This window comes from Octodon degus, unplaced genomic scaffold, assembly GCF_000260255.1.
Source record: "Octodon degus isolate 3935 unplaced genomic scaffold, OctDeg1.0 scaffold00272, whole genome shotgun sequence".
Lineage (NCBI taxonomy): Eukaryota > Metazoa > Chordata > Mammalia > Rodentia > Octodontidae > Octodon > Octodon degus.
Window position 1 is genome coordinate 1,519,611 of NW_004524848.1, and position 11,881 is coordinate 1,531,491.

At 39.3% G+C, this 11,881-nt stretch overlaps 1 pseudogene; it reads right to left on the reverse strand.

Annotated features, from left to right (window-relative positions):
- Positions 1-8,930: 8,930 nt before the first annotated feature.
- Positions 8,931-9,729, reverse strand: LOC101572398 (annotated as a pseudogene).
- Between the last annotated feature and the right edge of the window lie 2,152 nt (positions 9,730-11,881).

Below are 11,881 nucleotides of genomic sequence, written 5' to 3' on the forward strand. Positions count from 1 at the left end.
AGTCCCAAAGGCTCAGGCACTCATAAGTGGTCCTTTGGAAGGTTATTGGATCATAGGGGCATGATAATCATCAGTGGATTAGTTCACTGAGGAGTCTATAGCTAAATGTGATACTGGGAGGTGAAGCCTGGTTGGAGGAGGCAGTCACTGGGGCATGGTCTGGAAGGGTCTGTCTCCCTCCTCCTCCTCTCTTGATGGTGCTGTGCTTCCAAGTCATGAGTAGTCATGAGTTGCTAAGCCATGAACTCTTTATCTTCTGCCACATCTCCTGCCTTAGAGCCAGCCTACTATGGGACTGTGGACCAAAACCTTTACAAACTGAGGCAAAATAAATCTTTGCTTCTTAGAGTTGTAGTATCAGGTACTGTGTCTAATGACAAGAAAGTAAGACAAAGGTCACTGGTGACTTTGATTATGTTACCTCTCATCAGCATTATTGTTTGATATTTCATTATCATAGAATCTATTAATAAAATCTCAACCTATCCCTCTCAGTGACTATGTTTTAAGCTTTTTAAAAATAAGAGCAATAGTGGAAGACCCAATACTATTATGGGATACTGGACTCTTTTAGAATATTTTGCTGAGTTTACACACCTATAATATTCAAATAACGGAACTAAACAAAAAAAAGGGGATACAGATGAATGTCCATTTTGTATCTGTGTATTCAAAGTGGTTAGGATAGATATATAGTTGCATTCTCTTAATGAATAGAGTGATGTGTTCTAATGGTGTTTGTAAATAGGATATCAGGTCTGCATCTTGTACAGCAATTAACCACTAGGAAGAATGTATGCAATGTGTTAATTATTGAAACTGTCCTATCAATTTGATTTGAAACTGTCTCATTGCTATTTGTTTCTCAATAAAATTATGGAAATAAATAAATAAACAAATAAAATAATAACTGGATGTAAAAAAAAAATAAGAGCAATATGGGGGCCAGGGAGATAGCTCAGTAGAATAAGTGCTTGCCTGGCAGGCACAGGGTCCTAAGTTCAATCCCCGGTACTGCAAAACAAAAAAAAAAAAAGAAAAGAGCAATATCTTTTTCATTCTCAAAAGTACTTTGGATTTGGTAAATACTAATACATATACATTGGATAAATAGATTGATAAGTAGTAAGTAAATGAATGTTTTGAGTTTCATTTTGCTATGTATTACAAATAATTTTTTCCTAATAATAATTTTTCCTTAATGGTTATTGTATTTCATAGGCACAAACTGTAACTTTAGTTTTATCAGTATAAGAAACTGAGCCCTCTTACTATTTTTTTTTAAAAAATCTACTAAAAATTAAAATATAAATGCATTATACTAATTTTTTTATCTCTAGCATCTAGTGTATCATCTCCCTTGTTGAAGGAAAAAACCTCAATACATGTTAGTGGGATAAGTGAATAAAATGTAAACTAAAGAAATTCTACATGCTTTGAGTGTTTGAGAAACATAGAACTCACTTCATTTGTATTTATTCACTTGGAAATAGTAACTCCTATTTATCAAATGTTTACTAATTGTTGATTATTTCAAATAAAATGTCTAATTATTTCATTCATTTTTTTCTGTTAAGATCCTTTAATTTGCAGGTGACAGGAAAGATAATTCAGCACACTGGAACAAAAAGGAAATGTACTGGTAAGCATTATTCAAAAATAGTTGCAGCCTCTCTGCACTTTGTGGCCTCCCAAACTAGGGCATGTGATTTGTTCTGGCTGATGATGTGCCTGTGAGTAGAAATCAACTTCCAGGCAGATAGCGTAGAGCCGGCCATTACTTCTACTCCAGCAGTAGGTGATTTTCTTATTAGACATTGTTTGCTCACTCTGGGTCACTGACTAGAAACAAGAGTCAAGCAGAGCTGTAGCTAAACCATGTGATACAAGAAATAAATTTCAGTTGCGGCAAACCCCTTACTATTTAGGACCTTTGTGATTTCAGTATAATCTAGCCTCTCTTGACAGTCACATAATTGAAGAATCACCAGCCTGGCTAGTTTTAGAGGCTGCCGTAATCAAGGACTTGAGTGATGTCTTAATGACTCCAAGTCTAGGTTTCTTCACTCTGCCTCTTATTACAAGGGTTTCACCTTCTGTTTCCAAGTGTCATATGTTATCAATCAGAGCAGAAAGAAACAACGGGAAGACTGGACTAACATAGGCTCAGTGGTCTCACTGAGCTTAGTCTCTAAGTGAGCCCTGAGCCACCAAAACTTCTCACATTTATGGAGGGCTACAAACAGGCTAAGGAATGTACGTAACTAGTTTGGTGTAAGAAAGCTGTTGTTTACATCACCTTCAGGCATTCACGAAGTTCACACATCATTAGTTAGTAACTTCCCTGGTAAAGGAACAAAGCATAGGCAGGGTGCCATCTCCAGGAATCTGTTACTGTGTCTCTAGCTTGGAATTACAAGGGGACAATTTCCTTAGGCTCTGTTCTTTGTTCCTTGGTCCCAGGAAGGTTCTTACTCCTCACTACAGAAGCAACCTACTCCACAGTGCCAGAATCCTCTCTGAGATTGCAAGACACTGACGGCACCTCTAAAATCTATATCCAAAAGAAAATATAAAACATATGCTTATGTGTACATACAAATACACAAAGAAACATTCAGTCATGAAAAAATATAAAAGCCTATCAGTGGCAACATGGATGTAACTGGATGTGGTTTATCTTGAAGTGTTCGTATGTTGGGAGCTTTGTGCTCACTGGTGATACTGGGAGGTGGAACATTTAAGAGATGGGGCCTACGGAGAGGTCCTTAGGTCAGCTGAGGACATTGTCCTCAGAAGAGATTAAGGTAATTCTTGTGACCTGTTGATAGTTCTTTCTGTTGTGGGTTCGTAATCAATATAGGAATCCAAGTAGTCAATTAAAATTTGAAGGTCTTTTATTACCTGAGCTCAGTGACTGTCAGCATAGACCCCTGTTTCAGAGTCTAAGTGAGCGGTGCCAAGAAGAGAACATGAAGAGTATATAAAGAGAAAGAAAGATAAAAGAAAAGAAAAAGAAAATATGTAATATGTCCTGCTTGTCAGAATAAAAATGCATCCTGCTTCGCAAACAGATTAGCACACATTCTGCGTGTCAGTTAGATTAGCACCCATCCTGCTTGTCAAACTGGTTTTTTTTTTTTTTTTTCTTGCTATACATATGGTTACTTGTTTCACATGTAGAACTGCTTTTACAACTCCGGGGTCAGCTAAAGTTTATCATGGCAATACTTGTGCTAAGAGTCTGGGTTTAGGCCATCACACTTTCCAGAGAGTTGCTATTGAAGCCTGAGCCAGAGCCCACTGAGCTCCCTCTGGCTTCTTTTCCAGAGGTGATGCCTTCCTCACTCATGTGCTCCTGTTTTTGCCATCTGCCATGATGTTGAAAAGGTCCTCACTAGAACTGAGCCAGTAGTCGTGCCATGCCCTTTAGAGGCTGTGTAATTTCTACTGTCCCACACTACTCCCTGCTATGCCCACTTCCCATGCTCCCTTCAGGCATAGGCTAGAAAACTCCAATTTATTGTATGTTCCCTCTCCTCTCCTCTTTCTCCTCCCCTTCCCCTTTTTGCCTCCTCTGTATTGATTTTTCTCCTAGCAGTTATTTATGAAGGACAGGGTAATGAGGGATGGGAAAGAAAATAAATTTCCTAACTGCTTACCTCAGATCAATTCCCATCAAAACACTTTTCCACATTTAAGCAGCTTTCCTGTAAAAAACATATGTGTACTCCCATATAGCTATGAGTAGCTTGAATTTCAAAGTGTCTAAGTGATTTGGTCAAGATAAGTATTCAAGATAAGCAGATAATCCCATTGCTACCAAATGGTGCTGATTTAGCGTAAGTGAGTAAAGCATTAGAAAGGGGATGGGAGAGAGGACAAGCTTATAAAAGCCCGCCATGGAGTAAGTGTGGCTGAAGACTAATAAACCTGTTAGGAGGGAGGAAAGTGGGGCTGAGACAAATCCCTAGTCTCAGCTACAAAAATCTGAGAAGATTTTGAGAAACTGCAAGTTTCTATAACTTTTTTTTTTTACATTTATTTAGTGTGTGTGTGTGTGTGTGTGTGTGTGTGTGTGTGGCCACCTCAGCCCACCTGGGGGTGGGGCTGGCTGGCATGTGGTGCTGGGGGATTGAACCATGGTCCCGCTCCTTTGCCAAGCTTGTTCCAAGTAGGTGCTTTAGATCACTGAGCCATCTCTCTAGCCCAAGTTTCTATAACTTTTAAAAGAGCCCAGGAACTGTCACTCCCCAACACATCACCCTGATTACTGATCAGGATTAATAAATGAAACTTAAATGGGTTTTCCTTAATGTATCTATTTCTGCTTACAGTCTGGACCTCTAAGGAAGAAAATGTTCCTGTTGGGATCTTTCATGATCTAAATTATATCACAGAAAAGAAGACTGAAATCTCTTAGTACACTCAGGGAGACTTGTCATATGCTGTTATCCTCTATTTCAGTCCCAGAGAGAATCATTTACAAGCTGGGATCCATTCTTTCAACTGAATGGACTTGGTCTTAGGCAGATGTGTATTTTCTATACATTTAAAAATCACCTAAAACTCATTTACTACTCCCTTCAGAACTGCCTACACTTTCTCTTTTCTCTCTCTATGGAAGTGGGATATACTGAATAATATTGGGCTTCTAGTCAGTCACACTCCTGTAATTTCCCTCATACTGTGATTTACCCCTTATTTCCAGCCCTATGTTTTTGTCGATATTGCAATACATTTTATTTTTAAAATTTATTTATTTATTTATTTATTTATTTGGTACAGGGTCTCGCTGCTCAGCTTGGACTTGTAGTGATACCCCTGTCCTGTCTCAGCCTCCCCAGTGCTGAGCTTACAGGCACTTGCCACCATACCCAGTTTCAGTGGCGGGCACAGTGGCATGTCATGTGGCACTGGGGAATCGAACCTGGGTCCCTGCACTTGCCAGGCAGGCACTTAGATTGCTAAGCTATCTGCCCAGCCCTTACATTTTATTTATTTTTATTTTTTCCATACATTTTATATAAACTACCAATTTTTAAATTTTGTCTTATTAGGAAATGTTTGCAGTACATACATTTTACAATCATCTTGGGTAGTTGTATATATGTATAGCTTATTTCTTTTTTACATATAACTTGGATATATTATAGCTTGTTTCTTTTTTAAATGTATTTAGTACAAGGTCTCACTACCCAGATTGGACTCATAGTGATTCTCCTGTTGTCAGCCTCCCAAGCACTGGGATTACAGGTGCATGCCACCACACCCAGTCTCAGTCCCCATCTCAGCAAGCGCCTGGGGGTAGGGCCGGCATGGCATGCCAGGATTGAACCCCAGCCCCTGTGTCTGCCTAAGCAGGTGCTTTAATCCATTGAGCTATCTGGTCTGCTGCTTGTTTCGTTTTTAAATCCCCTTCCCATCTGTCCTTTTCGGTTCCTTTCCCCGTTTTCAGTCTTAGTGGAATACTACTCAGTTATAAAGGACACAGGAGACATTTGTAGGAAAAAAGATACACTTGGAAAGACTATTGAGTAAAATAAATCAGACACACAACTTGAATACCTTATGGTATTGTTCACCTGAGTAAGGCAAAGTACAAACTTAGAAAAATAAAAGAAGGTTAGAACAAGACAAGAGGATATCTCTCTTGCATATGGGAAAGGGTTCAGGGGACCAAGGTCATGGGGAGATATGCAAAGATATGCCATGTACTAGGTTCTAATAGGCTCAGTGAATGTGGACATTATATGCCATAAACGTGAACTAACAATAATATCAAGATTTTCTCCTTTTGAATGTTAATGCACGTCTATGCCTTTTCTTCTATTTAATCTTTTTTTTGGCTCCGAATGCCTTCAGGGCAGGTTTGGCTGGCTTGAGTTGTGAGGATCAAAGCACAGCTACCTGAGCCTGACTGCTTTGTTGAAACAGCTACTTAAAGAACTGAGCTATGGGGCAGGCCCCCTCTCCTACTTAATCTTTGCTAATTTGTTCCAGTCAATTTAAGAGAATGGAGAGGAAATTTTCTTGTAAGTCTACACTTTCTTTTGCTCTTATTCTTGACTGTCTTGAAACAATGGGGCTGATTTTTTTTTCTTTTTTTTTGTATTTAGGACAGGGTGTACAGGGTGTACAGGGTGTACAGGGTGTTACTGCATAGATGGGACTTGTAGTGATCCTCCTGTTTACAGCCTCCCAAGTGCTGGGATTACAGGCGCAGGCCATCATGCCCAGTCTCAATGGCCATCTCAGCACGCCCAAGGGGCTGGTGGCCTGGGGTGGGGGGATCGAGCTCCCCACCCCTGCATTTGCCTAAGCAGATGCTTTAATCTGCTGAGCTATTTGGCCAGCCTGAAACAATGGGGCTTTAACTCTATTGTTCTGGGTTTAAATCCACACTCAGTGCTCCCAGCCCTTAGGAAAAATAAGAAAGAACACACTTTCATATATTAGCTTAATTTTTTTTTTTTTTTGGAACTGGGGATTGAACTCAGGCCCTTGTGCTTGCCAGGCAAGCACTTATTCTACTGAGCTATCTCCCCAGCCCTAGCTTAATTTTTTTTACTACAATCCGACTCTTGTCCAAACCATCTTGAGGTAGCTCCATGGAAACTTTGTATAGTTCTTGGCAGAGGGACAAGACCACTAAGATGACCCAATAGAGGTAAGCGGGGGTGGTGGACCACCACTGAAACTCGTCATTCTTGTGGACAAGAAATGGTAGTTCTTAGTTTGAACTCTAGGTGGCAATATTAGACAACTTGGTTTCTTAGGAAAGGAACCGTTTTTCACCTTTGGGAGGCAAATGATTGCCATCTCTTTTTTATTAGTAATCTTATAATTACCCACATGAACTTTCATGGTTATTTTCACCATGTCTGTTGCAAGATTTTGGCTTTAAATTGCTAAGCAAAAAGGTTAACTGCTACATTTATATGTACAATATCAGTATCATTATAGCAAAGTGCATACATGTAGTCTATACAGTCAGAGCTACAAAAATAGCTCCAAACTGGGAAAGGAGGAAAAAGGTGTCTGAATCGTTGAAATGATTACTACTCAAACCAAAGTGTCTTGACATGACTGGCCTGAGATTTGTATTTGAATTACTGTTCAATTTGTAAGCCTATGTGAACTAGTATATCCTTTCATGGAAATTAAGATTACATACACTTACCTCCACATAATAAAACTGCCTTGAATATCTCAAAACAATGGGGCTGTTTTTATGGGTTGGTTTTTTTTTCATTTAGGACAGGGTGTACAGGGTGTACAGGGTGTACAGGGTGTCACTGCATAGATCGGACTCGTAGTTATCCTCCTGATTACAGCCTTCCAAGTGCTGGGATCATAGGCGTGCACCACCTTGCCCAGTCTCAATGGCCAGCTCAGCGTGCCCCTGGGGGCGGGCGACTCAGGAGGATTGAACTCCCGGCCCCTGTGTCTGCCTAAGCAATGATAAGAGCTTGACGAAGAAGACTTCATTTCTCTCACACATAAATGTCCAGGGCAAGCAGCCTGGACAGTTGATAATCTCTTGGCTCATCAGGATCTTTCTGTTTCATTTGGGAACTTAACTTTCACCCCCCAGGTAATTTCAGATGTTAGCTGGGGCTATAGCTAATGCAGCTCTCTGAAAGCAGCTGAAAGGATGACTGAGGCCTTGATCCCAGAAGCTCTGTGCAACGCTTTTTGTATGTGTCCGAGATTAGCCAGTATTTGTTCATATGGCTATAGTTGCTGCAGAAGATGTTGGAAAATATATTGCACATTATAACTCCAGGTAATATTGGGTTTCTGCTTTAAGAAAGAAGAGATATTATATGGCAAGAAACAGTCAACCCCAAATCTTCAGCAAGGAATTTGAGGCATTTGACTCAAACAGATGTGGCAGGCAGGATCAGTCACAAGGTGTGAAACCCGTGCAGGTGTAGCAGCAGGCTCCATGCTTGGCTGAATGGTCTCCTTAATGTTTTGAAATGAATTCCTAATTTTATCTTTGAACTGGTGCTTTATAAGTGAAATCTGATAGAACAGTGGCGCACTCACATGAGCAGAGGAGTAACAATGTCTGCTACTCCTTGCCACCACATTTGTAGTGTTGCGGATGCTGAGTGAGCAGGGTTCTCGTGTGCCCCTCAAGTATGTGAGCTCAGTGAACGCAAAGGTAGTTCAAGTAAACTGGTTACATCTACTCTTGGAACGCATGAAATGCATACTTTACAATTTTTTTCTGTTCATTTTTTTTGTGTGACAGCGTTTCACTATGTAATTCAGACTGGTCTTAAATTCATCATTGTAGAAGTTCTTAAAATTTTATGTACAAAATGTCACGGGGCTGGGGAGATGGCTCAGTAGAATAAGTGCTTCCAGGCAAGCACAAGGGCCTGAGTTCAATCCCCGGTTCCGCAAAAAAAAAAAAAAAAAGTCACAAACACAATTTTAGCAGAGTCAAGAATAGATTAATATATCACTTGGTATATAATACATATTAAAATATAGCTTTCACCTAGATTTATCCACTAGTTTTTAATTCCAAATTTTACCAAATCTAGAAACAAGACAATACACATAAAACGTTATGCTAAATATTTTTAAATTAAGCCATTTTCTACATTGGATATTACTTCAACTTTAAAGCCATTTACAAGGGGTCTGGGGAGAAGGCTCAGTGGAATAAGCACTTCCCTGGCTAGCGTAAGGGCCTGAGTTCAATTCCAGGTTCCACCAAAATCCCCGCAAACAAACAAACAAAAAACACCATTTACAAATTAGATGTTTTATAAGTGTATTTTTTTTACTTGTACTATTATCCATATAGTTTAAAACACCAAAGAATTAAGTGAATCAAAAAAGACCATTTTAAAAATAAGAGATGGCATTATGTGTCATCTAAGGATAAAAGATGGACTATTGTTTTGATCCACAATTAGTGATGCTTATTCAGACAGTCCTATATTCCATCTTTGGATGACAAGATTCTTTATTGTGTGAAAAGACATCACCCTACTGATGGAAGGCTTCTAATCTTATTCGGGCTGGATCTTCTGGATGTCTTAAGGCAATTCCATTACACAGCAGCAACTCAGTATAAGGTGGCCAAAAGGAATCATTAATTTTGACATATGGATCATGTGGAACATCAAATAATCTATTTATAACAATCTCTAACACTTCATGCAGTGTTATCAGCTATGCAGTTGATTCGTGAATGTTTTTCTTTTTCTTAATAGTTCCATCAGGCAGAGGAAAATGGTCTTCTAGAAACTCACCCAAGGTAATCAAAAGTTTCTCCTTACAATCTTTTATATTAAGGATTTTAGTTTTGAGTTCATTAAAGATTCTTGATTCAGAAAATGTCACAACCTGATTTTTCAATTCATTGTGTAGTACATTAAGAGATTTCATTATTTGTTGCTATTCATCCAACCACTGTTGCTCTCTTTCTAAGTCTTCTTTTAATTTTTCATTCTTTGATTGAATAGTAGATAGTATCATTTCAAGATCATGTCTCAATTTTTGGAACTCTTTTCTCCCTAATGTTATCAGAACATCTTCAGTCAGGGGAGTTACTTTAGGTGCTTCTTTGTGCCACTGGCTGAGTTCAGCTGTCAAACACTTCACTAGCTTGGCTAATAATGATAGCCGAGCATTTGAATTACTGAGAGTCTCATTTCCAATAAGTGATAATTTATTCTAACATTCTTCCATGTCTTTCCACATCTCTTCACATTCTCTAATAAATTCTTTTTAAGTATCTGTGACAACTTCCATATCTGTAGTACTATCTGGATCTAATTCTTGTTGATTTATGTCTTTTGTTATTTTCTCAGCCTTAAAAGAAAAGCTTCACAGAGAAGCAATTCTAAACTCATCATTGTAGCAGGGCTTGCTGAAAACACTCGGTGATTTTCTGCCTGAGCTTCCCAAGTGCTGGGATTACAGGTGCACCACCATGCCTGGCTGCATAATGCATGCGCTTTCATAAAGCACAAGAATTTGTTAGCTATTAAATATGAGACCAAGAGATATAGCAACAAGAGGTAGAGTAGAGACCTGAGTAAACCAAGACAAGCCCTGGGAAAATTGGAACACATGAAGACAGAGGTTCACTGAGGTTGGCTCCAGGAAGCTAGAGGTTTGGGGGTGGGAGAGGAGTCTATGCTCCTAACATCAGAAGTTTAGCTAAAATCTGCAACCACATTATTTCAAAGGACCAGGGCCTGGCTGAACCGAGACAAGCTCTGGGAAATTGAGTGCAAGCAACACTTGCTCCTCCTGACCTCAAAAGTTCAGCTAAAAGCAGCAACCATTGTTTCATTGTCTCGTTTTCAGGTACCCACCAAAGTAGCCCAAGAAGTGCGAATAAAGCACTGAACTTGGTCACTTCCTTGGAGTTCTCCCTTGGGACCCCTCTCAGTTAGGGATAGTTTTCTTTGTTCTTTGTAATGAACTATACTTGTTTGTTTCCCCCACTGCTGTGTCCATAGGCTATATACTTTATTATCTCTAGGACAAGAACCCAGAGGGAGGACAGAATTGGTTGGAAATGTGTAAAACTTATTCCAATTAGTGACTTCCATAACTGTAATGAAATCTTAAAGATTTGTAGACAAACATGATGGATACAAAATTGTATCATCTGAAAAGAGCTGTGCACTTGCATAAAGGAGTAAGTTTTGGGGCCCTTCATGAAAGTGCAATTCTTAGGGTGCATTTACATCATTAAGTGTCTGGTGATTTGTGATGCTCAGGAAGATCTGAAAGGGGGCACAGACCCTAAGAAGATATAGTGACCTTGAAGTGATAAAGACATGCCTGGGATCTACCTAGAAACCCTCAAGTCTTTCTAATTTATTAAAATGACATACCTCCTTTCTCCCAGTTTCTGCAGAGGGGGGGTCAAATGCAAAGCTTTATATGTGGTAGGCATGCATTCTACCCCTGAGCTACAGTCTGGTTCCACATTTTTTTCTTGAAATTTCTTTGAGAAATAAAGCACCATCCATGAGATAAACTTGGAGCTGGAGTGGAAACTTACACTCAGCACTCAAGAACCTATCAATCTTGCCCAACTGAGCAAATTCTCATACTGACGTTTCGGGCCTCTGTAAGTGGCTCAAAGTCTGGACACAAAACAGAAATTAGACCAACAAGATTCCCTTCCACTATGGGATTTAAAAAATTTTAAATTTCTGAGGAGAGAGGTGCTCATTTTCCCTAGGTTAGAAAGCTCAAGTTTGGCTTTAGGCTGCTTTGCCTGCCTGTTTGGGAAGCAGAAGCACCTGGAGCTACTTCCTGTGCAGGCTGCTCCTGCCTTGCTGAAAATACCTCACATAGACCTGTTCTGTCCAGTGCATCGGCCAGCAGCTAGTGATGCCAAGTAGAACTTTACAGTATTTCTCCCAAATTTCAAGCTCTAGCATAAATAATTTTTTCCTAGTTAATAAAATGAAGAAAATGAACCTTCCTAATTCTCCAATTAGGAAGAATTAGCTATCACATGTAAAGGAGATTACCTTTAAATAAATATTTTTGAGTTAAAGGAAAGAAGTGGCAAATGAAGAAAGAGCTCTCCCTTCCCTCCACTTTCCCACGTAAAGACAGGCTATAAATTACCCTTCACTGTAATCACCTGTCATACACAGACTTTACTCCATTGGGTTTTTTGCACATATTTACCCTCACATGGTATCTCACCATTGAAGCCTAAAGCTGCTTTCTTTTGTTTTGTCCTTTTCTACTGATGATGATGCCAGAGTTCTAAACCACTGCTTCAGTTTAACTCTTTCTTTCTTTCTTTCTTTCTTTCTTTCTTTCTTTCTTTCTTTCTTTCTTTCTTTCTTTCTTTCTTTCTTCTTTCTTTCTTTCTTTC